Raw genomic sequence first — 24,687 nt, 5'->3', positions numbered from 1 at the left:
CGTGAACATTTATTTGATCAGTATAGTATGTTTAATTCACAAAGATCCAGTGAGTACCATTATATAATAAAACATAAGGACCTTATACTTTGTCCCAATGGCTGCCCATTGGATGTTAAAATCAGCCATGTGTGACTTCAGGGTTAGTGTGATGCCTCAGAGAAATGCAAATGAACTGACGCCAGCTGCAGGGTAATCGCATCTTATTAGAGCAGAGGCGATGATGTTGCCACAAATCCTCAATTTTTTTCATTTTATTTTTATTTTTCACAGTACATTTTGGTCATTTTCAGCTCAATTTGAAGAAAGTGCTAATCTAACAGCTATTTTCTGGGGTCTGGAAGAACCTGGAAGTCAAGTCACCTTTATTTATATAGCGCTTTTTACAATACAGATTGTTTCAAAGCAGCTTTACAGTGATAACAGAAAAATAATGCAACATAGTTTGTTTCAGCGGTACAGCAGATCTAGAAGAAACTAGTGTCAAAGTCCAGCTTAAGTAAGTTCAGTGATGGTTCATTTCTTTTAAAAGTAATTAATTTAGTTCTTTTATCTATACAGCCGCTCTGGAGAAAACAGTGATGTCATCATCCAGCTCAGTTCAATTCTCATATAATGGTGTCAGTGCAGGCAGATCAATAATATTGTTGAATATTAAGTGTCCCCAACTAAGCAAGCCAAAAGCCAAAGGCGACAAAGTCGACAGTGGCAAGGAACCAAAACTCCATCAGGTGACAGAATTGAGAAAAAAAAAACATGGGAGAAACCAGGAAATCAGTCGGGGGGCCAGTTCTCTTCTGGCCAACGGACGAACAGTATGATTATGATTCAGGCAGCTTTACAGGTCAGAAGTCAGATTGGATCGGAACATTCACAATATTTATCCAGTTCCATCTGTTTGAAGATCGGAATCATCACGCCGGTATGGTGACGGGTTTGTTGAGGATCAGTGCCACTGGCTGTCATGTCGATGAGGCCTTCACAGGGAAGAGTCTAGTTGACACAATCTCTGCTGACACTTCAGGGATGCGTTGTGTTCGTGTCAGGCGCAGGTCCTCCATCTGATCTGGATACGGTCTGGATCCGGATGACTACAGTAAACCTCGGGATAAACAGAGAGACTAATATTAGCGTAGATGCCATTCTTCTTATGATGTAACGAGTACATCGGGTGTTATAGGAAGTGTTACTGATTTTACAAATTTATCTAATTTGAATAATAGAAATTGATAATGTTCTATGTGTATGCCAGGTTAAAAAAAAATATATTTTTTTGTCTAGATTTAAACTGACAGACTGTGTCTGCTTCTCGAACAATGCTAGGAAGACTATTCCAAAGTTTAGGTGCTAAATTGGAAAAGGATCTACCGCCTGCAGTTTATTTTAATATTCTAGGTATTATCAACTGGCCAGAATTTTGAGATCGCAGACATGAAGGACTATAATGCGTTAAGAGCTCGCTCAAGTACTGGGGAGCTAAACCATTTAGTGCTTTGCAAGTAATCAGCAAGATTTTAAAACGTATACAATGTTTAATAGGGAGCCAGTGTAGTATTAACAGAACCGGGCTAATATGGTCATACTTCCTGGTTCTAGTAAGAACTTTAGCTGCTGCGTTTTGGACCAGCTGGAGTTTGTTTATTAGGCGTGCAGGGCAACCACCCTTAATAGCATTACAATAATCTAGCCTTGAGGTCATGAATGCATGAACTATCCATTCCGCATTTGTCATTGAGAGCATATGGCGTAATTTATATATATTTTAAAGATGGAAGAATGCGGTTTAACAGAGACTAGAAACGTGGCTTTCAAATGAAAGATTGGTATCAAAGAGCACACCCAGGTTCCTAACCGACGAAGAAGACTTGACAGAGCAGCCATCAAGTGTTAGACAGTATTCTAGGTTACTATGTGCTGAGGTTTTTTGTCCAATAATTAGAAACTCAGTTTTTTCAGAAGTAGTAGGAAATTACTAGTCATTCAATTTTTATATCAGCTATGCATTCCGTTAATTTTGTGAATTGGTAAGTTTCGTCGGGGCGCGAAGAAATATAGAGCATAAATATGGTATCATCAGCATAACAGTGAAAACTAACGCCATGCTTCCTAATGATGGTGAAAAGCGGTCTAGTACTTGAGCCTTGCTGTACTCCATACTGAACGTATGATATCTCTTCATTTACTGAAACTGATAACAGTCAGTTAAGTATGATTTAAACCATGCTAATGCAATTCCACTAATGCCAACCTAATTTTCAAATCTATTCAAAAGAATGTTTTGTTGATGGTATCAAGTCCAGTAACACTAACAGAGAGATACAACCACGATCGGATGATAAGAGCAAATCATTTGTGACTCTAATGAGAGCAGTCTCAGTACTATATGATACGGTCTAAATCCTGACTGGAGATCCTTGCAGATACCATTTCTTTATAAAAAGAAAAATAGTTGTGAGCCTTTACTTGTATTTTTGACAGAAAGGGTAGATTTGAGATCGGCCTGTAATTGTCTAATACTCTAGGATCAATTTGTTTTTTTTTTATAATAGGTTTAATAATAGTGTTGCCATAGTGAGGTCCATACAAAAATAAATAAAAGTGTCTGTGATTAAAAAAAAAAAAGTATTTTTATAATTTGTGCCTCATATGAGTGTCACTTATTTGGTCAAGGAACACACACACACATTTTCGTGGATTTTCACGACAGCCAATTGCCTGTCAAATGCTATGTGCACAATTAGGCTGTTGTGGCTCCCATAGAGGTGGTCAGCGGGCCCCTTTCATTCACACACTCTCCCAGCGGCCCCTCAGTTCAATGTTAACGTCCAGCGGGTTCCACCCTCCAGCTTTTCATACCCTCGCCTCCTCTTGTGCTGTCCAGCTGGCTGTAACCCCTCACCTTTCGACCCTCACTCCTGACCCCTGGACTCGTTCCCACGCCACACCTTTTTGTACGGACCTCGCTATGGCAACTCTGAGGCCATTGCTGTCACGATAACAGATGGATAGAGTCGTGGAAATAACTTTATTCGGTAGAGTGTTGGATCAATCTGCCTCAAACGCTCCTAAAATAAACATCACATACTATTTCAGCACCTCTAATCATGTGATCTGATGAAGTCTGACATAAACACAATGTCGTAATTATGAGTAAGTAATACAAAACATTCACTTCTTTGTCAAACTTATGTTTACAAGTTGGAAACTCAAAACACAAACTTGCTTATGTGTTGACATTTTTTAGCATATTACTTAGGGGTAAACAATATGACCACAGTAAAGGTAAACATTACAAAATAGTAATTCTGCCTGAAATCGGAGACATTATAATTGAAATTAAGGCCATACCCTATATTTCTCAACAATGTTATTTAAATGACTGCTAATTCAATTTAGAAACCATTAAACCTCATATCAACCAGCTATTTTTCACTTAAGACATCCAATCGGATCTTCATTGAAGCTTTTTGAGTATTGTACAATCTCACGTAGAACAAATCTAACCATTATCTAAATCCCTTAATTACTCTTTAGTGCTCAGACATGTTCGTGAGATCAGACTTGTCAGACTTTGCAACTGTAGAAATTTTTATTTTAAGTAATACTTTTTAAGAATTGTTAACTCTTGCTTAACATACCAGGGTGGCGTCGGGAGCAGTTTACATGTCAGGAACTGTATCTTCTAGTTTAAAGGTGCCACTTCATGAATTTGCTTAATAAACTTATAACCTTTAAGTAGTAACTGTCCTATGAAAGCATTGAAGCACTTGAGGCTATTCTAAATTGAGTATGTGGTGTGATATTGTGTAGTAAACTCAACATCCTTTACTGTGGCGATAACAAACCTCAGTACTCAAGTATGAGAGAGAGAGAGAGTTGCCTTCAAATGTGTGTGCAACTAAAGCAGAGTGTGTATTCAACCAGTTAGCATGTCGACACAGTTTAACTAACTTAACAAACTTGCTAAAAAAAAAATCTCTTCAACCTGTCGCTCTGATGTGGCAGTAAGTAACCAGAAAGTAAAAACTTGCTGTAGAAGTGGAAGTGTCAAGTGCGCTTGTAGAAGTGGTCTTTGGATTGCGTTGCAGTGGGCTTGAGTAGCTAAAAGTGCTTGAGCTAACATACTTGCATAGATTCAGCCTAGCAGCACCCTTTAAGCATTGTCCACATTCCCAAATACAGAGAGTAATGCAAGTCTAACATGAACGTTTTCCTTAGTGTAAATGTTTCCTTGGTTTATGGCCCTTGAGGGGGTGTTGTAGAAAACTTGTGCTGTCCAAACACACACTTCCACCCTTTGCAGAGAAATGAGTTGCCCGTTGACCCTTTTATTGAGTAAACAAGGCAACAAACAAGATGATGCAAGAACTTGAGCTCCAGTTCTGTACACATAGCAAAGGTTTTTAACAAAGACTGAACCATGTTAAGTTCTTCTGAGCGCCTTATTCTGAAGGACTAACTTTAGATCCCTTCAAACTGCTTCAAACCCTGACTGTTGAGCTGAAATTACACAGACTTGTTCAGTCCTAGATTTCCAACTCCCCGACCTGCATCTGTATCTCCATCTCTCCCTTGCACTGCCTCCTCCCTCTCTTTTTCTCTCTCGCCTGGTTCATTGTGCCCATGGAGATTTTCTCCATTGAGCTTGAGTCTCTTAGGAAACCCCAGTCCTGCATAAAATGAAGGGGACAGAAGAAAAAGAGGTTAGGAGGGAGGAAGGGGGGAAAGAGGAGGGGAAAATCCAGAGAAGGGACACAAAATGTGTGGGACTGTGTTAGGATCGAACAGAAGATGTTGAGGAGGTTCAGAGGAGCGGATCAGATGAGAGACTATCACGCAGAGGAGGACGTAAGAACATCTGTCACTTTGGCCCAGGGATCTGAACCTGATAACTCTTTAAACTTACTCTTTTTTTAAACAGGCCTTCCCTAAGGAATATTTTATCGCTCGCTTCTCTTTAGGAGAAAAAAAAAATGAAAAAAAACAAACAAACAAAACAAATGGGTCAACTGTTGATAGACAGTGTGAGTATAAAGCTAACAAATTTGGATCAGTTAATTTAGTTTTGTGAAAACTGAATGAGAAATGTTTGCGTTTATAATGAGATGATTGCAGATTTTGAGCACAGTGTGGAACACTGTTGAGATCTCTGCTGAAGTGTGAGGTCACTGGTATTTTTTTATCAGGGGAAACATCTGAGAAGATATAGACTCTTCATTTCATTGCAACCATCTCTAGGGGAAGATACTGAAAATATCTCATTTGGATTTTCTTTTGCAGTGTGTTGATATTTCTGTGTTTTCAGAACTCAGTTTTGATGGTCAAAATAGTGAGAATGGTGTTGTGTTCCAAATGAGATACTGTTTGAGTTTGTTCTTAGCAGGTGGAATCTAGATGGAATCTGCAGACTGTTATTGCATTTTCTGCACAGATTTTGGGGGAAATCCTCAGAATGGAGGAAATGAATATGCAAGAAACAGGCAATGTGTGGTCAAGTGTATCCTGAGTTGTGCAGGCACATGTGGGCCTGGTTATTAGATAAATCAAAAGAAACCCTGCATCTAGTGATTCCACAAATCACAAGTAAATGCTTTAGATTTTGGAGAATCTAAGCTTGATGGATGGATTATTGCAACAAAATTTAACAACTATAGACGAATGTCATCTCTGTCATTTTATGCTCAGATGAAGTCTCTCTTGACTCTTTCCCTGCCATGGATGAGTTATCTCATCATTTGATACAACGCTTCCCTGCCAATGACAAGTTTTTGCGGCTTTCCGTGTTATCACTGTTATAAGATAGGGATGCTATTACGCATCTCCTGAACGAGTACAGTATCTCCAGATCAAAACGCAGGCAAAGTAGAAGCAGAAACGAGCAATCTCAATAAACAGCATAACAATCAAAATGGCCTAATGTTACTGAATGAAATGTTGACACAGGAAGTGCTATAGGACTGTGAAGCTTTGGGGATGTTGATGGACTCGATCTACTCCATCTATGTTTTGATCATCGGTCTGAATCCGATCTGAATGTAGTCGTTGAAAAAAAAAAAAAAAAAGAGAGATTTTCTCAGCTTTTTGCTAAAAATGTTGCGTTTTTTATGAAACTTATACCCACGTTCAAGTTTTGACAAAAAAATAAATAAAAAATAGTGCATGAGGCTAGAATAAAATAGAGGGTCTGTTCTTTTTTTATATATAGCCTATTGTATGTTCAGATATTCATACAGCAATATATTTGGGGGTCATGCAACTTTTGTGAAAATTAACAAAAACGCTGGTGGTGGCTGGCAAAAAAAAAAAAAAAAAAACGCTGGCGGGGAAAGAGTTAAGGTCTCAATTCAGTTAAACCCACCAAAGCCAGAGAAAGGGGAAAAAATCAAACCATTTGGGACGTTTTTGAAGCATCATTTAGTCAAACTCCATGGAGACTGAAGCATATTTACAGCCTGTCAAAGCGAGAGAAACTGAATGGTTTGATTTATCTCAGATCTTTTGTGTGGGTGTTTGAGTTATGGGTTAAGACCCTGCAGTTGGGCGGTACTATTATCTGAAGCTGTGTGCTTTGATCACTTAGGCCATGAGGATCCTATTGTGACTGCACAGCTGCCCGGAGCGCTGACCCTCTCACCACTGACTATTGTGTCCGGTCAATCACTTATTAAGACCCTAACACAGCAGGGAGAGACCACCTCTTCTCTTCTCTTCTCTTCTCTTCTCTTCTCTTCTCTTCTCTTCTCTTCTCTTCTCTTCTCTTCTCTTCTCTTCTCTTCTCTTCTCTTCTCTTCTCTTCTCTTCTCTTCTCTTCTCTTCTCTTCTCGTCTGGTTTAATATTGACTGTTAGGTGCTGATTGTCCAAACGCAATTCTTGTGCTGTTATGAAGCAGGAGTTGTGGATGGACATCATGCTCCTGGCTGTCCCTCACATCTCCAGAATGAGCCAAGCATGGAATTTCAAATGTTTTCTAAAGGGTTCAGGGTCCTTCAAAGCTACAAAGGACAGTTTTGAAAAAAAAATGTGCTGAAGTCAATTGTTCCTCAACTACTTCTCTTGTGCTGTGCATCCTCTAGATCAGTGGTTCTTAGCAGGGGTCCAGAGCCCATAGGTGGCCTCAGCAAACTTCCAAGGAGGCCTCAAAATTACCTACAATTATTTAAAATAAGACAAAACAAGCTTTGAAATACTCTAAAACAAGAAAAAAATCCAAAAATGTCTTATCTTCATTTACTCCCAGATTTGATTAATCCTTTTAAATAAAAATAAATAAACAAAAAAACACTAAAGACTTGCATGCCATGTGGACCATTAACTGACATCAGAGAACATGAACATGTAAATGTGTTAAAATTTCAACTTCAAGTAAATATTTAAAGGGTTAGTTTACCCAAAAATGAAAATTATCCTATCATTTACTCACCATCAAGCCATCCTAGTATATTTCTTCTTTCAGCCAAAAACAATCAGAATTATATAAAAAATATCCTGTCTCTTCACTGTCAGAAAAAAAGGTACAAAAGCTGTCACTGTGGCGGTACCTTTTCAAAAGGTACACTTTTGTACCTAAAGAGTACATATTAGTCCCTCAAAGGTACATATATGTATATTAGTCCCGCAAAGGTACATATATGTATATTAGTCCCTCAAAGGTACATATATGTATATTAGTCCCGCAAAGGTACATATATGTACCTTTGAGGTACATATATGTACCTTTGAGGGACTAATATGTACTCTTTAGGTACAAAAGTGAACCTTTTGAAAAGGTACCGCCACAGTGACACCTTTTTTTCTGAGAGTGTTCCAAGCACGGTTCAGAGGTCACTCTTCTGCCGGAACTAGACTTGCTTGCGGCCATTGAACCCAGTGATTATAGTTATAAATATGTATAATTTTCGTACAAAAACGCATCACTTCGCTTCAGAAGGCCTTTATTAACCCCCTGGAGCCGTATGGATTACTTTTATGATAGATGGATGTGCTTTTTTTGGGCTTCAAAATCTAAGTTACTATTCACTCCAATTATAAAGCTTGGAAGAGACAGGATATTTTTTTATAAAACTTTGATTGTGTTTGACTGAAAGAAGAAAGTCATATACACCTAGGATGGCTTGAGGGTGAGTAAACTATGGGATAATTTTCAATTTTGGGTGAACTAACCCTTTAAGTCAAAGGGCTTTGGCTGACAAAAAAAGTTTGGGAATCCCTGGTCTATAGAGTTTCAGAAGAGAGTCACTTCAAGAGACCTCAACAATGCCTCGAACTGTGCTCAGATTTGCCAAGAAACCAAAGTCAATATGAACTGATCCACATTAATTTAGCGCAGGGTTACTCCTCCAGTACTGCCCATTTTATGTCTCCCTAATGAAAAAAAACACAACTAATTACACTCATCAGCTCGTTAGTAAAGACTCCAAGACCTCAAATTTGTGTGTTAGATAAGAGAGACATCAAAGGATCAAGGATTGAGAACCATTGATTTGGCGCTACAACTAAACCATAAAAAAATATATAATAATAAATCCAAAAAGATTCAAAAAATGTAAATAACACATTTGAGATTATTGTAAGTTTTACAAGAAAATACTATAATTCATTTAAATTTTAAAAGAAAAAAGAAAAAGAAAAAAAAAAGTAATTTTACTTGCTGTTTCTTTGTAATAGCTTGTGAAATGTACTAGCAATTTCTGAGTGAAAATAATGTCTACTACACCATTTTTTCCCCAGTGTATTTATATTTCAATTATTGCCTTGTTTTTGTCTTGTTTATAAGTGTCTTAATCAGTATAGGTAAAACCTCTAAGACAAAGTTGACGATTAAATGAACCATAACTAACTCCATTAAGTCTCCTAAATGATAAAAGAGCAAACTCTTGGCAATTTAATTTTCCTTTGAATGTGTATTAGAAATTAGAGGGAGACAAAAAACAAATAAACAGAAGTTTACTGAAATTAGATATTTAAAGATGAAGTGTAAAGGATGTAGTTATAAAGGACTGTAAGAGCTGAAACCGAATTGTTACACAGAAAAATTTATGAGCGTAAGCAGTAGACAAGGTGAAAATCTGAAATAAAAATATATAAATAAACTCTTTAGACATTCTACTACCAATAATAAGTAACTTTACAACTATAGGTCAACTTATTCTACTTACCCTAACCAAACCCCTAAACCTACTGTCTACTAATTATGTAATGAGAGAATGTAGTTGCAAAATGTATTATAGTTAGTAGAATGTCTAAAGAGGACTATCAAAATAAAGTGTAACCAAAGGCTCAAATCAGAGGTATATTGTGACAATCTATTTGTGCAGATGGAAATGAAAGAAAAGCAACATAGTGAACAGCAAAAAGAAAGAAAGAGGGAGAGAGATCAAGAGAGACGGGCATTAATATGCTAATGAACTGAGTGAATACACAACAGCTTTACTGACCAGGCTAATCACTGCTGGACACACACTGAGGTTAATCCCCCCCCCCCCCCCCCCTCCCCCCCCCCCAAACACACTCACACTCACACACACACACACACACACACACACACACACACACACACACACACACACACACACACACACACACACACACACACACACTAATCCTCACTCACACAGAGAGTCATGCATGTGTGCACACATCATGCACGCTCACACATTTGCATGGACACAGCACACACGCTTGGTCACTCACACACACTCCTCACCTTAATCTGCTTTTCTCTTGTCTTGATGTCACACTCATGGTGGACTTAAAATATCTCTATGAAGTATATTTTATACATAATTATAATATATCATGTTACTTTATTTTTAATTTATAAAGGCTGAAAGTTTCTCATTGCACTGTCATGCACATGATGTACATTTTACAGACTGTATTTTTACATAAATAAACTGTTGTTCTTGAATCTTGTCTGACTTGTATTACAGTAATGAACCTTCAATATACTGTATTGTGAAAAAAGATGCAAGTAAACTAAAGTTTATCATTGCATGTTGATTTGTTGGATTATTTGTGGGGGGAAAAAAGTGCTTTTTTTTAAAGCACTAGCAACCAACAAACTCAATTTACCTCAGACAATCCATTCACTGCAAATAGGTCAAATGTTCAGAAGGTCTTCCAGGTTTGTGGAATTGCACACACAGACCAGCCAGTCATGCCTATTGCTGAAAACAGAGACCAACAGCATTTGATCACTGGATTTATAGAAATCATTTCACTTTAAGTGTTTTCCCAACATTGCAACATTGTATATCTATTCAGCTCCTGACAAACACAATTATTATTTGAATTATCACTTAGTAAGTAATTTGCCTTTCAAACACATTAAAACTGGTATTAACCCCATGGATGTGCTTTTGGGGGCTTCAAAATCTATGGTACCATTATAAAGCTTGAAAGAGCCAGGATATTTTTTAATATAACTCCGACTGTGTTTGGCTGTAAGAGGAAAGTAATATACACCTAGGATGGCTTGAGGGTGAGTAAATTTTGGAATATTAACCCTTTAAGTTTTTATCAACCAACAGGTTACAAAAGAGTTATGTGGGTGCTCAGTGTCATTTAATATACTTGGCAAAAAACTTGTGTTATAAAAGACGAAGTGTTATGCACAGGCTGTATTGGCTATGACTAGACGACAAATACTAAGACACTATTCTCCAAACCTCAAATACATAAAACATTAGTCTTTACACACATTGTGTTATGAATAAAGAAAACACTGTAGCCTATTCAAATAACAATTTTTATTGTTTAGGGATGTGCCATATTCAGTCAGTTTCAATAGCTTGGTAACCATGGCAGCCAGGTCTTTTAGCCTTGTGGCTCCCATGTTGTGGAATGCTCTTCCTCAAGACATCCGTCAAGCATCCACACTTCTCTCCTTCAAAAACCACTTAAAAATCTTATTTTTTTCCTTCTCTGAATACTATTCTTCAGTTCAGTCTGTAAATTCTACCTTGTTATTGATATGTTATTTGCTTGAATCCCTCTTTGTTTGTATCTTTAACCTAACTTTGCAAGTGATCTCTGTATATTACTTTCTTCCCTTGGTATGTGTATTGTGCTTTGATGTTGATGTTTATTTTGTTCTATTCCTTAACCCAGTGGTTCTCAAACTTTGTAGAGTGGTGTATCCCCTGAGGCTTTTAACATCCTTCTGCATACCCCCTCTCTGCAGTCACACCTTTTTCAATAAGGGACAATATTTGCCCCCTTAAATGTTAGTTTTTTTCTTTTCTTTTTTTTAATGAAGATTGTTGTAAAAAAAAAAAAAAAGATTATATATATTGTTTTACTGAACAGAGGTCCAAAATGGAAACATTAGCACGGAATACCAAATACATTAAAAAGTGAAGCAACTCTAGTTACAGATTAGTATTTCTGATACATAGGATAGAGGAGTTCCTGACAGATCACAGTGTTAACATCAGATGAGTAAATTAAGAGTTACAAATATGTAATGAAGACCCAGTATATATTTATCACATTCCAAAGTAATCTAATACAGGCTTCCATATTTTCCTAAATATTTCTAGCTTGTCGTTATTTATAAATCGTAACTTCTCAATATGAATAATGTTCACTAGCTCACTTTGCAGCACTTCGAATGTTGGAGCAATATCCAGTTTTCACCTCTGAAGAATCAGTCTTTTTGCAAGAACCATAAATAAAGAAATACCCTGTTTCTCAAATTTACTGAAAGAAGGTACTGAAATCACCCCAAAAATGGCAAACACCGGATCTGGAGCTATCTCTTTTTTGTACACTTTTGAAAGTAGGTCGAAAATATCAATCCAGTACTTGTGAAGGTTGCAACATGTCCATAATGAATGTAGAAGTGTACCTACCTTCTGCAACCTTGCATTTATTACATACCGGTGATACTTCAGGGAAAATCTTATGCAATTTAGTTTTACACATGTATACTCTATGTAAAGATTTGAATTGGATTAAGTAGTGTCTAGTATTAATCGAGCAATCTTAAATCGTTTTTTCCAGTGGATTTTTTTTTACCTTTACAAATACCTTTATAAAATAAATAATGCTTTAAAATTAAAACCGCCAGTAGGTGGCAGTAGGTCTTTATGAGTGAGCCACCGAGTCATTCATTCATACAGTAACGAAGCAAGTGGCTGTTTATGAATGAATCATTGACCTTCACGATTCGTTCAAAGCCGCAAATTCGTTCACAAACAAACACTGCTGTGTTCATGCTGTGGTTTTCGTTGGAGTTATTTTGTTGTAAAAAATACTGACAATACGCCTACTGTGTTGAAAATGAACATCACTTAATATTAATACCTTTCGTTTGTTGAACTGTTGTACAAAATCAATGTCACATTTGCAATCGTGTGTATATTCGTATAGCCTAATGTAATCAACATTAAAAACAGGAACTCACACATGGTATGTTTTTGTATCGAAGAGAGATTTAGTCTTTAATCGGTCTCTATGCACAGCCTGTGTCTATTTATTCTTCATGCAAGTAAGTGCTAAATCCCCACACAATACAAAGGTACGTCGAGAACGGCAGTATATTGATAGTCAGATTAGGTGAATTAAGGCGTGCGTGTAGCACGCTGAAGAGGTTTTTTATTTTATTTTTCGACTCGGTTAGATTTAAAGGTTGTAGTTGTGTTTTTATTTAGTTCTTTGATTTGTTCTCTACTTTGTTTTGTATTTTTTTTGTATACTGGTTGGGGGTTTAAATTAATAAATGTTCTTTCTCTTTTGAAATTGTGTTTTCCTCCTCTTTACTTTTTACCACTGTTTAAATTGCACTTCATTGCAATAGCTTTAGTGACAGAATTTGAATGTTACATTCCCTTAATTGTTACAGGTCTGCCAGGATCCTGCACTACATTTCCCTTAGCAACACTGTGCACGAGCGTGAATCCCGCGATATCCATATCTTTGATCTCACAGGTGTCAGATCCACTGCGAGAAGAGAGATCCAGCTTGCCTGCGCTTTTTTTCACTCCTCCCCTCACTGCAGCCGCCTACTCTCGCATACATTTCAGGCGAGGCAAGGCGCATCTCAAACAAGCCTAGTGTCTTAAGTTCTAGTATGACCTACTAGCAGTTAGTAGGGATGGGGGAAATGAAGCCTCATGAATCACTGAGGCTTTCTCCTGACTGTTCCGGGAAAAGATTCAAAGCTTCGAGAGTGTCGAGAACAGCGCCATCTGGTGCTTATTTAAAATAAAGCAGCCAGAAGGATGTGTTAGAAGCTCTGGCAGATGAAGCAACCACAACACACTCCATAGTTTCAATGTTATGTGTACAAATAAAAGCCTTACATGTTTGTGTTTGATTTGTTAATTAAATAAATTAATTTTCCCATTAAAGTGTGACAATAAAATATAATATAAGCTTATATGATTCACACACACACACACACACACACACACACACACACACACACACACACACACACACACACACACACACACACACACACACACACACACACACACACACACACAGAATAAGGACATTGTCTGATAGGATCATCTGTTATTAAATGTGCTTATGACACTTGTTACTGATAGTGCTTATGTAACTGTAGGAATGACAGAAAGGTGATAAAGGTTTTAATTAGTTTTATTAGTTTTGGCTGTTGCCATTGCTCTAAATACAAACCCTTCACCAAACACCAACACCCTATCCCCCCCCCCCCCCCCCCCCCCCACCCCCCCCCCCTAATCCCACCCTAAACCCAAATACCAACACCAAATTACCTAAAATCACCAAAAAGTGCAAAGATTTTACAAAAACAAAAAGACACAACAACAACAAAAAATAATAGCCTAAGTAGTGAAAAATAAATTTTGCTTATTAAATGTAATATATTGATCTATTTTATTGTCTATGATATTGATTAACTTTCAAAGTACAGTACTCTCCTCACAAACCCATCAACCAGACTGAGACAATAGGCTTGTTCGACTTCATGCAGCTCTGCGCAGACCGATCGGCGGCTGACTTGAAGCAGTGCATGCCGGTTAGAAATTTTGTCCGACTTGATACAGCGCCGACGCCACGTGACTGTGACATATGCCATCAAAGTACCGCGAGAGCGATTCGAGAGTAGCCGGAGAACTCAGCCAGCGCAGCTTCTCAAGAGCGGCTGCACTGGGCTGCAGGAGGGCTGATGACGACACAGCTGTCCCACGATTGGCCAGATTCACCGCATGACAACGATCACGTGTGTTTCGTGTTTATCGAACACCTTTAGTTCCTCTAAAGCTCTCAAATCAGTTTATTATAACAGTGAACACTCTTTTCATGTCGTTGTCATGTTATATTGTGTCATGTTTATCAAATTAAAACTGCTTAAAAAACGTAGACTCCACTTCATTGATAGTAGCTTATGTTGAACTTTATTCTTGTTCAAACAGACGCTCTATGAAGCAGTACATAAAGTATTGAATGAAAATGTCTCTGAAACATCTGTGTATTATTTGGCAAATATTGCATTTATTTCACTTCAGCTGTGGTAAAGTATGCAAACACCACGTGAGCAGTCACTACGGGAACCAGAAAGTGTCCGACTTCACGTCTCCGTTTGCAGCTCCTCCCTGCCTGCACGCGGCTACTCTCGCCGATCGGTTACATCCAGCCGCAGCCGATGTCGAACACAAGGTGTGTTCGACATCGGCTGCGGCTGGATGTAACCGATCGGCGAGAGTAGCCGCGTGCAGGCGGAGAGGAGCAGCAAACGGAGACGTGAAGTCGGACACTTTCTGGTTCCCGTAGTGACAGCTCACGTGTTGTTTGCATACTTTACCACAGCTGCAGTGAAATAAATGTAATATTTGCCAAATAATACACAGATGTTTCAGAGACATTTTCATTCAATACTTTATGTACTGCTTCATACAGCGTCTGTTTGAACAAGAATAAAGTTCAACATTTAGCTACTATCAATGAAGTGGAGTCTACGTTTTTTAAGCAGTTTTAATTTGATAAACATGACACAATATAACATGACAACGACATGAAAAGAGTGTTCACTGTTATAATAAACTGATTTGAGAGCTTTAGAGGAACTAAAGGTGTTCGAATAAACACGAAACACACGTGATCGTTGTCATGCGGTGAATCCGGCCAATCGTGGAACAGCTGTGTCGTCATCAGCCCACGTGCAGCCCAGTGCAGCCGCTCTTGAGAAGCTGCGCTGGCTGAGTTCTCCGGCTACTCTCGAATTGCTCTCGCGGTACTTTGATGGCATACGTCACAGTCACGTGGCGTCGGCGCTGTATCAAGTCGGACAAAATTTCTAACCGGCATGCACTGCTTTAAGTCAGCCGCCGATCGGTCTGCGCAGAGCTGCATGAAGTCGAACAAGCCTCTAGTGACTCGTTAAATAAGGAGTTCGAGCCTTCTGACACCCAAAGCGAAACGCGCACGTGATTGGACAGAAAGTGAGGCTTTTTCAGGTGTGTTCGACATCGGCTGCGACATCGGGGCTTCACTAGAAATTAGGCTTGTTTGAGATGCGCCTTGCCTCTCCTGGAATGTATGCAAGAGTAGGCGGCTGCAGTGAGAGGAGGAGTGAAAAAAGTGCAGGCAAGCCGGACAGTTCTCTCTTCTCGTAGTGGATCAGACACCTGTGAGATCAAAGACGGATATCGCGGGATTCACGCTCGTGCACAGTATAAACTGGATGTAATTTAAGTTCTGTTGTTTTTATATGAAAGTAAATATAATGAAGACACCCAAAGTACTTATTTAATTCCATTCCAAATACATGTTTATCAATAATTTTTTCTTTAATACAGACATATGTGTTTTATTTTTCAAAATAAAAATTACATTGCATAACCCATAGAGATCGCACTGTCAGATAGTTTGGGAATATTCACACATTACGTATACACATAAAACATGATATCGGAGTTTTAAAATCAAACATTTTAAAAGAGAACAATACATCACACGGTTGTTTAAACCAATGAGCATTAAGCTGTGTCGTCAGCAAGTCGTTTCCCATAGTGCTTTTGATCAGCGCAGTCGGTGGAGAGCAACTGCGCCCGACTGCAGAATCCGACATGTCCGGCGGACCGCACTCGGAAACACATTTCTAACCGGCATGCATCTCGCGCTGATCACCGGTGATCGGTTCTGCGCAGATTTTGCTCATCTCAAACAAGCCTATAGTGTCGCTTGTGTGACACGTGCATCGAAGCTTCAGTGTCATACATAACATCACTAGCAGTTAGTCAGGGGCAGTATGGAAGTAGAATAATGTCAAATGTTTTTGAAATAAAAAGCCTGTTGAATTGCACTACTTGAAAAAAAAATAGGCATTGCATTAACCATGCTTGCATTTTAATGCATTGTATTTTTAGTGCTTACATTTTTATGGGCTGAAATTCAACATGGTTGAATATTTAAGCTGTGAATATTTCAATTAAAAACATTTCAAACACCTTTTCATTATTAAAAATTCAATAATCCATATTCACCTTTCATATTTCACTTCCAAAATATTCAAACTGTTTAAAAATACAACCAATAATATTCAACAGGCAATTTTCGGTCCATTTTATTTCGCTTTGCAAATTCGCTTCCACAAATTCAGTGGTTCAAATTCGACAGTCAATTCAACATTGACATCCAGGAACTGCAGGAAAAGCAGTAGATTGCCGAGCATACTCTCCATCTGCTGTTAGTCGACCTCACCAGCAGATGGTGCAAAAGCGCTTGTTGTTGACGAAGACATTCATTCATAAAATGAAAATGATTATCTGTGTCAGTATATGCGGAAAAGATGATAAACACACAAAAGCTGTGTTTATGTTTCATTCAATAACTTCATTGTTACTTTCCCTGTGTATTCTACATGTCATCAGCTTTCTCTACCATGAACAGGATTATTATCGGTTTCCCTCAATACCTCATACTCAAGGATTTCCCTTCCGTTGATACAGTGATATGAAAGACCAATCTTGCACCTTATTAGGGAAGTAGGCTGTAGGCTATTATATAGGCTACAGGCAAGAAGATGGACTCAGAATATGAACTTAACGGGCAAAGTTTCTTGCTGAGCGTTTCGTGATACTGGCATAAAATCAACACATATACATATATATATATATATATATATATATATATATATATATATATATATATATATATAGTATGCATACGTGTATTGCATTAGCTTAAACTGTCACAGCACTTGCATATTGTCCTCCTATTGTTAGTTTAACTGTAAATCAATTTGGATAAAAGCTTCTGCTAAATGACTAAATGTAAAAGACATTGGACATTCACACATTTAGGGACCGTCTCTAAAGTTGCATACAACATTGGCATACACGTTTCTAACTTCAATAGCAAACTTAAATTTATTTGAATAAATATCAAAAATCCAAAGGGTGCGCATTATGCCTGACACTAAATGAACACTTTACAGTTGGTTTTATGACTGTAAGTCGTTCTATTCAAATGCTATCGGAGTTAGAAACGTGTATACCAAAGTCTTATACACTTTAGAGAAGTCTTATACACTTTAGAGAAGCACTAAATGTGCGAATGTCCAACATCAAGCCATCTTTATGCCAGTCTATCACTGGGAAACGCTCAGCATTAAGCTTTGCGCGTTATTCTGAGTCCATCTGCTTGCCTGCGAGTTTGGTCTTTACATCACTGTAGTCCATTAAGCTACGTTAAGCGTTGTATATGTCCAGCAGGGGAATCCTTAAGTATTGAGGGAAACCCTAATAGCCTGCATGCAGCACATCCACAATATAAAGTTAAGGCAACTAAACAACCAAGAGAAATATATGTCAACCTCAAAAATGTAACATTGGATCTGTATATCCGCATCGGGGAATAACATTATAATCTCGTTCACGGTAGAGAAAGATGCATGTAGGCTACACAGGAAAAGTAACCGTGAAGACACTGAATTTAACATAAAACAGCCGTCATAATAATCACAAATACACTTACATTGCTGTAAATGAGTTTTATGAATGAATGACTTGTTCTAACTGTTGCTGGTCTTCAACACGCGCTTTTGCACCATCTGCTGGTGAGGTAGACTAACAGCAGATGGAGAGTATGCTCGGAAATCTACTGCTTTTCCTGCAGTTCCTGGAGGTCAATGTTGAATTTACTGTCGAATTTGAACCACTGAATTTGTGGAAGCGAATTTGCAAAGCGAAATAAAATGGACCGAAAATTGCCTGTTGAATATTATTGGTTGTATTTTTAAACAGTTTGAATATTTTGGAAGTGAAATATGAAAGGTGAAAATGGATTATTGAATTTTTAATAATGAAAAGGTGTTTGAAATGTTTTTAATTGAAATATTCACAGCTTAAATATTCAACCATGTTGAATTTCAGCCCATAAAAATGTAAGCACTAAAAATACAATGCATTAAAATGCAAGCATGGTTAATGCAATGCCTATTTTTTTTCAAGTAGTGCAATTCAACAGGCTTTTTATTTCAAAAACATTTGACATTATTTTACTTCCATAGGGCAGTCAGTCTTAGTTTTTGGTATCAAAGTAGGCTTATCTACGTTTTTATGTAACTGGTTTAAAAAAGCTATAAACCGTCTTAAAGAAAATAAATTGATGTCTAACTTGTAAGACTTAGGGCCCTATCTTGCACCCAGCGCAAGTGACTTTGTACACCGACGCATGTATCATTCCTATTTTGCACCCGCGTAAAGCGGACTTTTCCCTCCACAGAAGCACGTCGGTAAGTTAGGAAATACACTTGCACTCCCGGGGGCGGTTCAGCGCAAAGAGGAGGCGTGTTCCGGCGCAAATGTTCCTTCATGCTATTTTGCAGGTTTAGAAAACAATTGCGCCACTATCCAGGAAAAAATAGTTTAAAGTCAGTGGCGCGTTGCGCATGTTATTCATATGCTATTTTAAGGGCGCATGCTTGGCCATAATCAATGTAGCGTGTGCACAACGCGCATACACTTTGATTCTCTCATCTACACAGAAGCAGCAGTTTTCATTTTTGCAAATCATACATTATTACGATAGATAGATAGATAGATAGATAGATAGATAGATAGATAGATAGATAGATAGATAGATAATTTATTATAAAAGCATACATCTAGCTTACACATTTACCCAAATTATCATACGCCTGTTTAACCGAAGTTAATATGGGTGGGTTTCTCCATTTCAATGTAACTTCTCTCTTTTACGGCCGTGACGAGAGCGTTGCTCTCCTTGGTTGTGAACCGCTCCTGGCGCGCGCCTGGCAAATCCGCCGTTACAATAGCAATCCGCTATGGAAAAAGCGCGTCTGCTCTTAAAGGGAATGTGAGATGACGCTCTGATTGATTTATTTCACGTTACGCCCAAACCACACCTATGAATAATGAAGCTACTTCAGACCAACCCATTTTAGATTTGCGCCTGGCGCAAGAGTCATTTATCCCGCCGGGAAAATAGCAACAGCGCCGAGACCCGCCCACAAAGTTACTTGCGCTTTGCGCTTGACACTTGCGTTTCAGATCGTTAAAATAGGGCCCTTAGTCTTAGAGGTTTATGCAACCGGCCCCTGGTCTCATTTGTTGGTTTGAAAGGAGACTACTCACCTTGCCTCCTGCGAGCTACCTGACTTCTCCAGCGTCTGTTACAGCATCCTGTCCGTTAGTTTTCTTGGAAGTTCAATAAATATCAATTGACCTATTCAACAATAAAAAAAGGAAACCCTAGCACTTATTTTTGCTTTGCAATTCTTTAAAGTTTTTTTTGAGTTCCTCTTCTTCACCCGTGACTGTTTTTACTGACCATAACCCTTTGGTGTTTCTTTCCCGAACGTATAATCACAATCAACGACTTATGCACCGGGCATTGATTATGCAGAGTTACAACAAGTTACAAATCAGACATAAAAGGGGTTCAGAAATGTTGTAGCTGACAGTATAACCTTCTTGTTTTTTTTGTTTGTTTTTTTTTGTTTTTTTTAAACTCATGAGGGGGAAGTGTGTAACGATCAGTCATGTTTATATTCATGGTCTGTGTTTTCCACCAGATTCTGATTGACTTCCCGTTTTGTCAGTCATCCGGGATTTGTCCGCTGTCTCCATGACGATCTGCCGGAAGTATAAAAGGCGATGTCACATCTGTCTTCGGCAGGGGATTGTTACCCTCAATGCTGTTAACATGTTTTGTTTTGTTAAATCTTCCTTGCAAGTTGCAGCGCAGTCCCTAATGAAACATGCCCATCTGACAAACAGGAAACCGTATGGGAACGTTCTGTTAATGTCCCAAATTACCTAACATTGCTGGGTGACCATAGAATGACCAATATGGAACGTCCCCCTAAAGTCATATTGGGAACGTTATGACCAACAGTGGACAATGTGGAAACGTTCTATTAACGTCTCAAATGTCCTCTTTGTGACCATAAAATAACTCAAATGGAATGTCCCCCTAAAGTCATATAAGGAACGTTGAACTGCATTACTTTCATAAACAAAAGAGGATGTTTTAGGAACGTCCCTAATGTTCTGTAAAGGTTCAGGATTTTCTTCGCCTTTTGATAACTTTTAGGGAACGTTGCGCAAGGAGAACGTTCCCTCCTCATCATTAGCGAACAGCCAATCACATGCTGTGGAAGAGTGAGACTGTGATTCTCTTCTCACAAGAAAAGCAGCGCGATTCACTTCACTCTTCTGCAGAATATTACGAGATTGAAAAATATTACGAATTTAAACAAATTTACACAGCAAGAAGAAATGAGCTGTCTATGAAAGAGGACAACTAAAAGAAAACATCTTGCTATGTCAGTGCAAGTAAAAGTTGTGAAGTTAGTTTATAGTTGATAAAGATATAGAGAGAATTGAAAATTTAAGCTCACAAGTCATTTTCATAGCTTTATCTATTGTTCCCTTTCAGTTCAGTCACGTTTGACGTAGTCGAACGTACCGCACTGATTGGGATCCTGCTTAGGGAGCCTGTCATCTTCGAGTATTGATAAAACGAGCCAATGCACATTGGCATGCAAGATTTGCATATCGCGCTCTGCCCCCCAGCACAGTTATAAATACGGAAGCGGATGCACACACCATTTGTCTTTCGCTTCTGAGCCGATCGGTCTTCATGTCGATATCTCTGAAGAGTGTTGGTGTATTCAACGAGTGAGTGTGTCGGTGCCTCTTCTGGAAGTCTCTCCCGGTGCTGGTGTTTCTACAGTGCGAGTGCAGCAGTGATCGCAAGGTTCTGAGCTCTTCTGTTTCAACAGCATTCTTTGTGTTTGTTTGTTAACGGCTGGTTAGAGGGCGAAGAAGTGAGTGCTTCACTGGTACAGGCTGCACCATCCCCTGTCAGTGTTGCCATGGTCATTCCCCTGTGTGCTCCGGAACTGGTGAAGAGTACTATTTCCTGAAAGAGCAACACAGGTGTGTCCGCGTCTTTTTCAATATGCCATTCCACCCGTGCATTTCTGGATGCAGTCGTTCCCTGTCCCCAGCTGATGGTCACAATAGATACATCACATGTTTGGGCATTCAGCACACTGAAGCAGCTTTTGTGAATGGCTCATGTTCTCATTGCCATGCTGGTCCTCAGCTCCCCGCCCCAGTGCCATTCTTTCCCGAAGTGCATGAGGAGGTTACAAGGTCGTGGACGGCACCTTTTTCTGCCAGAAACCACCTTAGTACCTCCTCCCCCCTCACTACCCCCCTCCCCCTCCGCTCCCACTATGCCACAGCCTGTGGAGCGTGGAGCTGGCTGCAGGCAGTCCGCCCAGCCCGTCTCAGGCGCTGCCAGGCCAGGTGGCAAGCGCAAGCACAAGCGTCCCTGAGACGGGCCACCCAGGAATGGAGGAACGAGCTCATCCGGAGATGGTGACCACTCCCTCCCCCAAAGGAGGGCTGGATGGAGAATCTTTGTTTTGTTTCTGTTTTTGTTCCCACATTTTGTGACACCCACATTTTGTGGCACCCACATTATCAAAGAAAGAGCAAATTCCTCTGTTCCTGGGTCCCAAGAGGGCCAGACTGGCAGCGTGCGACCCTGAAAAGCCTTGCCACCCTCAGCCCCCTCTTGTATCACCAGTCGGCAGTCAGGTGCGGTTCGAGGACCCGATTACGCCTTCTCACGCACCCCCTGCCGACCTGTGGAGACAGGTAAGTGTTGCACCGCACAATCAGACCACTCTTCGGGCCGCCCCCGGGCCTTCCGAGTCGGGTCCCTGTCATCCAATTCGCTGCTCCCCCCCGGGTACGTCTGTGGTGCCTTTGGTCCCCCTGGCCCAGTTCGTGGAAGCCTGGAAAGTGCTTCCCAACCGGTCCAGCTGGCTCCTCCGCACCATCAGACACAGATATGTGATTCAGTTCGGCCGGCGTCCGCCAAAGTTCAGCGGTGTTCGTTAAACTTCAGTATTGAGCGAACGTGCCCATCATGTGCGGAGATCGCAGTCCTACTGGCGAAGGATGCGATAGAGCCGGTCCCTCCAGCCGATATGAAGACCCTACAAGGCATGCTTACGCCCTGAACTGGAACCTGTTCATTGAGTGGTATTCTTCTCACTGAGAAGACTCCCGAAGATGTTCGATCGGTACTGTGCTTTCCTTCCTGCAAGATGGGTTTGAGCGAGTGCTGTCTCCACGCTCAAAAGTGTATGTTGCCTCTATTGCCGCACATCACGATGCAGTTGATGGCAGATACATTTTTCCTGTTTTTACTCTCTATAAAAACAGTTATCTTGCTTGCTTTGGCCTCTACCAAGAGGGTAGGGGACCTGCACGCATTATCAGTCGACGAATTGTGCCTGGAATTCGTGCCTGTGAGAGAATTCGGGAAAACTCTCACATCATCCTGAGACCCCGGCCTGGATATGTGCCCAAGGTTCCTACCACTCCCTTTCGGGACCAGGTTGTGAACCTGCAAGCACTGCCCCCGGAGGAGGCAGACCCAGCCCTGGCTTTTCTCTGTCCCGTCCACGCTCTGCGCCTGTACGTGGACAGAATGCAAAGCCTAAGGGCCTCAGATCAGCTCTTTGTCTGTTATGGAGGCCAGCAGAAGGGAAAGGCTGTCTCCAAGCAGAGGTTGGCCCACTGGATAGTGGATGCCATCGTCTTTGCGTATCAATCCCAAGACGCACCATGCACCCAAAAACAAATGGTCCGTGCATCCGCTTCCGTATTTATATCCGCGCTGCGGGGTGGAGCGCGAGATGCAAATCTCACACGCCAATATGCATTGGCTCGTTTTATCAATACTCGAAGATGACAGGCTCCCTAAGCGTTATCCCAATCAGCTCGGCATTTAATATTGTCATCCCCTGCAAACTGACCATAAAACTCTACAAGTTAGGCCTGAGCCCACTGCTCTACAATCCCAGGTAGTGAGACTGGGCCCCTATACATCCTGGGCCCCTATCACTCTGAGCACTGTTACACCGTAGGGGTTAAATCCTGTACTCCCTCTTCGTCCATGACTGTGTTCCTGCATTTGACACTAATACCATAGTAAAGTCTGCGGATGACACAACTGTAATGGGGCTGATCACGAATAATGATGAATCAGCTTAAGCCGGGGACACACTTAATGACTGTAAGGCCGATTATGAATGTAATTTGATACTTATGACTGATCATGCCCAAACGCGCCAAGCCAGAAACAGTTGCATTCAGTTGGTGTTCACAGTCGGTGTTTAAAATCTGCTCCAGTCATTGGAAACAGTCTGTAAGTGTGTTCATTTCAGTCTTAGAATGCTTCAGCAAGTCGTCCCTGGCATAGAGCAGAGGTTCAGAATTTGGCGGATTGGTGTTTGGAGAACAATCTAACATTGGGAAGACCAAGGAGCTCATCATCGACTTTAGGAGATCCCAGGATGGGAATTATGCTCCGGTCTTCATTAGTAGTGGGAAGTTCGGATCATTTTACTGACTCAGATCTTTGAATCTCGTTCATCAAAATGAACAAATCTTTTTTCGTCATTTCGTTCATTTCAGCAGAATGTGTTTAAAATGTTACATGTTAGCCAAACACATCAAATGTTGATCACATTTAGTCCTTCGGATGAGATGTTAAACCGAGGTCCTGACTCTCTGTGGTCATTAAAAATCCCAGGATGTCTTTCGAAAGAGTAGGGGTGTAACCCCGGTGTCCTGGCCAAATTTGCCCCTTGGCCTCTGTCCATCATGACCTCCTAATCATCCCCATATACTGATTGGCTTCATCACTGTCTCCTCTCCACCAGTAAGCTGGTGTGTGGTGAGCGTTCTGGCGCAATATGGCTGCCGTCGCATCATCCAAGTGGATGCTGCACATTGGTGGTGGTTGAGGAGATTCCCCCCTTCTATGTAAAGCGCTTTGAGTGTCGAGAAAAGCGCTATATAAATGTAATGAATTATTATTATTATTATTATTAGAATAAGAAAAAAGTTGCAATGCAAGGAAAAGGCCAAATTATAAGAAAAATAAACGATTAATTAATTTATCTTGGTCATCAGGCTATGCAGTCTGTTAGTTTACCTCACCGCCTGAAGCCATTCGTTCATCCCGTGACATCCTCATAAACTGAGCTATGTAGTCTGTAGTTTCGGATACAGAATTTATTAGTTAATCTTTTGAGTCTTCGGGTTCGAGTCATTCGTTCATTATGTTCATTTACAAAAGAAAGAAAGACTCAGAAGAATCAGACCCGAAGACTCGAGAGGTGAACTAATAATTTCTCTTTC

The sequence above is a fragment of the Leuciscus leuciscus genome, assembly GCF_965113295.1.
Source record: "Leuciscus leuciscus genome assembly, chromosome: 12".
Lineage (NCBI taxonomy): Eukaryota > Metazoa > Chordata > Actinopteri > Cypriniformes > Leuciscidae > Leuciscus > Leuciscus leuciscus.
Note: the sequence above shows the minus strand (reverse complement) of the source record.